We start from the raw sequence: 6,000 nt of genomic DNA on the forward strand, positions 1-6,000 counted from the left end.
CAAAGCAGTTTCTGGTCACTCAATGTGCATTTATGTAATGAATATAAACTCATTCGTTTTTAATAAGATCAACAGGCTGAGGCACGCAACTGTTTGTCAATCTGGACCACTATGGGGAAAGAAAGAAAGATAGAAAGAAAGGGAGAAATGAAGGACGGAAAGTAAGCAAGACAGACAGACAGAAAGAAAGAAAGAAACAAAGAAAGAGAGAGAAAGAGAGAAAGAAAGAAAGAGCTGCTGCTATCTCTTCGGATCCACCCGAATTCAACGGTTAGGAAATACCACGAACACCGAAGAGACCTCCAATCGGTGTTGAAACATATATGGTTGAGAACAGCTACCTTCTGTTATGCGCGGGGGAAGCCAGGAACTTATGGAAAGAACACCGAAGGCGTATAGTGTATGTTTTTTTTAGTGATATTTTATACAATGCATATGTGCAATATGATATTTTATACAGCAAGTGACATTTTGTACAGTGCACAAACACAGCAAAAAGTTTCCCAGGACACAGAAGAATAACATTCAGCACGACACCATTCTACTCCGGTGAAACGAGCACGTCGCTCAAGCGCAAGAAATGCCTGATGCGACGTAGACAAGGATCGGGCAAGTAACACAAGTGCATCCTCCCGTCACCTGTGCTACTACTCTCAATGGAGTCCTGCACAACGCCTGCGAGGCGCATGAACTCTGTGAAGTCTTGAAGTTGGAACACGCACCGGGATATCAGTTGCTTTGCTTCAGCTTCCTCAACGAACGCCGTCGCCTGAACCTCGTCTACCAAGGTCGGAGAGGTGGAGATCTGCTCAAAAGCCTCCGCAGTGTGCTTCAAACGGGAGCCGGTGACGAAGCGAGCAGCGCGCTTCGCCAAGGCTCGGTTCCTGCGCAAGACGTCTTGGATGTCCAGGCGCTCTGCCATCCTCTCATCACCGTTATAGTAAAACCTAAGGCGCTGCAGGGAGTAGTTATTCGCAAGCTCCGGCTTTGAAAGGTCCGTGATGAGCGCAGTGAAGGCTTTGCCGTCGTTGGGAAGTGACAAAAAACAGGAACGCAGAGCTCGGCTTCGGTGGAAAAGGCCGGCCAGCGGTGCCAAGTCATAGCCACACCTATCGGGGAAGAAGACATCAAGGCTTCTGATGCTCGGATTTCGGCATACGGCTTCGCATATAGCGGGACCACACAGATTCCAGCCCTGGGTACAGCACTCCCATTCCAGAGATAGCACCAGACGTTCGATGGAAGTCGCTCCCTGGATAAACTCAACGATGGGCAGTGAGGCTGGCTCTGCTTCACCGACAACGCACAAAAGCGAGTACACTCGTAGCGTCACGCGCGTGAGGCTGCGAGGCAAGGCGGGAGGGGCCCAGCTGTACGGGCAGGGGCCTAGGTAGTACACGAAGGATTGGCTGTTGACAACGACTCTGTCTTGTAGGCCGCATTCAGAGATGGTTCTACAGATTTCCCATGTATGGCTGCCGAGGTCTTCAAGGATGACCTTCTTGAGCGACCTGTTGGCGGACACCGCTCGACAAAAATTCTGGCACTGTGACAGACTAAAGCACCACATTGAAAATCTCAGTTCCGTTATGGACGTCTCGTTCTCGAGAAGAGCGGAGATCCAGGGATTTACATGGTCGTCGTCATTCAAGTGGAGAATCCTGCACCGAAGGCACTCCTGCTCTTCATTGTTGTCGGCCTCTTCTTCTCCATATTCACGACCGACTTCGCAGTCATCGTGACTCTCGTTGTACGTGAGGCTGAAGTACCTGAGCGTCTTGTTGGTGTGGAGAAGCTGTTTTATTGCAGGGGCGTACTCCAACCTGAGTGTGCGCACCTCTAGCTTAAGTCTAACCAGCACCTTGTGAGTAGCCAGGGCATCGCAGATAGTCAAGACGTACATGTCTGGACCAAATATAGCGTCCTGTATAAACACCGATCTAAGAGTTGTATTCAGCCTCAGATACGCTCCAAGAGCGACATGCGGGTTTCCTATTCCGCCGGGTGCGCCGCTACCGTTGAGAAACCTCGATGTGATTGACAGGTCGGTAATGCTCCTGTTTCGGAACAGCCCTGCCAGGAAAGTGCCGTTGGCCTCACGCAACACAAAAACTTCCGAAGCTTTAAGCGTCTTCAAGGTAGCAGTTCCCGCGAGCAGAGGCGCAATATCGGCAATCAAGTGACTTTTTGTTTTTGTGTGCACAAACAGGTCGAGTGATTCCAGCCGTGTCAAGGAAAGTATAGCCTCTGCAAGGGCGCCGGAGATAACCACATACGCTGTCATCAAATCCAACGAGATCCTCTTCAGTCCCAGCGCGTCGCGAATTGCGAGGCACACGAGTTCTTCATTGGCGGCGATGATTCTGTCGTTGATGGTGACTTCCGCAACGCAGTGGTGCTTCGTGAGCAGATGGTACAAAAGTGTCACGGCCTGCCGCTTGTCTTTCAGTGTGGCCGGCTGGCTCGCGAATCGGTCGACGCTCGCCCTAAGCAGGGAGAGCTGGGATGCAGCGTCCTCTTCTAATTCCAGCCCGACGGCCCAGAAGAAACCGTTCCAAGCTTTCAAGTCGGCTACGATGTGGCACAGATGGCCTTCCCGGCTCGTGCATGGTCGACGATGGTCGACTCTTAGACCGGCGTACCCACTGCAGACTCCGTCTATCTCTTCCAGTGGCAGTGATGGTGCCTTGGGCGCCTCTGTGCCTTTGGGTACTGTCATGTTTTCGCGCACCGCCACGCCTGCTGGATCCTTTACGTCTGAGGGCACGTCGACTTGAGCGGGAACTTTTTCTTCAGGGACCTCAGCCTCCTCGGGAACCTCTACGTTTTCGGGCGCCTTCAGATTTTCGCGCTCCTCGACTCCTGCGAGCTCCTCGTGGTCGGCTGGTGCCTCGTGGTCGACTGGTGCTTCGTGGTCGACTGGTGCCTCGTGGTCGACTGGTGCCTCGTGGTCGGCGGGTACCCCGACATCGGCGGGTACCTCGACATCGGCGGGTACCTCGACATCGGCAGGCACCTCGACGGCATCTCGCGCTTGCTCGTCTTCGGGAATCACAGCTATCTCAGGAACCTGCACCCCCAGAGGAACCTGAACCTCTTCGGACGCCGCTACCGTTTTGGGCACCACAAGGTCCACCCCGTGGTCACCGTTGATGGCACCGCTTTCACTTTCGGGCTTCAGATTGGGCATCGCGGAAGCGCGGGCACTGCGGGAACTAGCCTGCAAGCAAAGCACGGCTGGATTAGAGATGTGAAGGCCTGAAAAACACTGCAATTTTAGAAAAAAAAAACGTTTTTTTTTTCGTTTTTTTCAGACGACAAAAAATGGAACGAGACATCGAAAATTTCGCAGTGCAATTTCAAGGTTCTATGATTTCTTGCTTTCAGTTTAGGTTGTTGTTTTTGCTTTGAAAACCATAACCGTTTGCATTGTTGAACGATTGGAGAGCAGTCGTCATCGCCGGTGCCAGGTAGTGCTATTAAAACGTTTGTGCTGCGAGTACGCGGGTTGTAGGCAAGGTGACATATAAGATCCAGGCTTGACTTAAAAGGTCACGTTTCGGAAACGTCCATACAAGGATTCGCAACAGGCTTTTAGGGGAACGTGTTCGAAAGCTCGTGTATAAGCAATCGAACCTAGCTGTGGACACAGCTTCAATACATGCTGCTGCGCGTAGTGCCGCATCCAGCGGCAGTAACTCTGAATCCGATATGGAGTGACTTATAGATCAGTTTGATGTTCCCTTTGTCGGTGCAATTGAACAAGTAGTTCGTTCCACAAATACGATATTTATATCTCGATATTCCCCTGGAGTGCAAATCGTTATTTATTTTCTCGGTGCAATAGAACAAGAAGTTCGTTTCAGAATATGACATCTATAACTGCATATTCGACTGAACTTCGGAGCATTATTATTGATCGTTGTGCTGTTGCAAATAAATCTGTTTTTAACACGCTTTGCAAAATTTCCAATTTTTCATGGAAAAAAACCCTGAAAAGAATGGGTTTTTTCATGCAGTGACATGAGAGCGCACAGCATGGTGAATGTAAAGCACGCATGATGCTTGCTTCACAGGAAAGCGTCAGCAGTGCCGTTGGAGCAGGTCGCAAGAGAAATACTGCATTCACCTGTTTACTCAAATGGGCGTGACCCACAACGGCGACGTAGGAATGTAGGGCTGCTTGGAAAACATGTTGCAGTGACAATCCGAAATATATTGTCACGTGCTGCGCATGGGCTCTGAGGAACAAAGAAGACGTGCGGCGGCTGGAAGAAGAAGAGAAAGTCCAGTATCCTGCCGCCGGCGCACCAGGCTCTTCTCGACCTGCCTTGTAAATAGTATTTGTAAATAGAACCTGTAACAGTGTGGTGGAGGTGCTGGGTCGATCACCACGGACCACTCTCGCAACCGCTGCAGCCGAAGAATCGCCGGATTGCCACCGTTGCCCGTGCAAATGCCTAAGGAAGCCGCCGCACGTCTTCTTTGTTCCTCAGAGCCCATGCGCAGCACGTGACAGTCTCCTGCAAGTCTCCTGCAGCAAGTCTCCTGCAGCAAGTCTCCTGCAGAAAGACACCCCTTTCCACTGGACTCCCGAATGCGACTCCGCGTTTCGACAGCTCAAGTTTCTCCTCACCTCGCGGCCAATATTACGTCATTTCTGCCCGACGGCACCGACTGAACTCCACACTGACGCCAGCGGCATCGGCGTGGGTGCTGTGCTTATCCAACGCCATGAGGGCAATCAACACGTTGTCGCTTATGCAAGTCGCACCCTCAGCAAGTCGGAACGCAATTACACTGTAACAGAGCAAGTGTCTCGCCGTTGTTTTCGGCGTACAACGGTTTCGTTCGTACCTTTATGGACGTGCTTTTACAGTCGTCACAGACCACCATTCTCTGTGCTGGCTGGTCAATCTACGCGACCCCTGCGGTCGGTTGGCCCGCTGGGCGTTACGCCTCCAAGAGTTTAACTTCAAAGTGTCTTACAAAAGTGGCCGCCAACACGCCGACGCAGATTGCCTCTCGCGGCTGCCGCTCACGGTTACTACTTCCGATGATGAAAACTTCGACGACTATCTCGCTGCCGTTTCCCAAGAGTTTCCAGATCTTGGCACTTTCCAGACGGAACAACGCAAGGATCAGCACTTGGCGCCGCTTTTTGCCGAAGCCCGTGACCCGACATCCGCAAGCCCTTTCTGCATTCGCGACGGTTTACTCTATAGAACGAATTACTCGCCTGGATGTGCGCGCTTCCTCCTCGTCGTTCCGGCTACTCTGTACTCCTCTGTTCTGCAGGCAATCATAGGTCGGCACACTCACTCATGAGTGCACTCATATCGCCTCACTCACACTCACACTCACGTCTGTGAGTGTGAGTGTGAGTGAGTGGTCGTGAGAGTGAGTGGACGTGAGTGTGAATGCGAGTGAGTGGATGTGAGTGAGGGTGGTCACGAGTGTGAGTGCGAGTGAGTGGTCACGAGTGTGAGTGGACGTGAGTGTGAGGGCGAGTGAGTGGTCATGAGTGCCGGTGGTCATGAGTGTGTGTGCGAGTGAGTGGATGTCAGCATGGGTGGCCATGAGTATGAGTGTGAGTGAGTGGATGTGAGTGTAAGTGGAGATGGGTTTGAGTGCGAGTGAGTGGATGTGAGCATGAGTAGAGGTAAGTGGTGAGTGGACATGTTTGATGAGTAGATGTGAGGGGACATGAGTGGCAATGAGTGGTTGTGAGTGGACGTGAGTGGCAATGAGTGGTTGTGAGTGGACGTGAGGGGCAGTGAGTGGATGTGAGTGGTGGGTGGACGCGACAGCGAAGTCGGTCGCGTATGCTTCGCGACTGCGATACCCGCTTAGCTATTTTCATGTTGTTGACAGCTGAAGGAAGCAAATATTGACTACTGAGGGCGCCCGAGGCGGCATAAGGCATCATGCTCAGAGGATTCCGCTGGCACAGGAACGGCAACGTTTCGTTGCATTTGTAGTTCACATTTGGCATGGGCG

The sequence above is a fragment of the Amblyomma mixtum genome, chromosome 9 (assembly GCF_055824585.1).
Source record: "Amblyomma mixtum isolate Tamu chromosome 9, ASM5582458v1, whole genome shotgun sequence".
NCBI lineage: Eukaryota > Metazoa > Arthropoda > Arachnida > Ixodida > Ixodidae > Amblyomma > Amblyomma mixtum.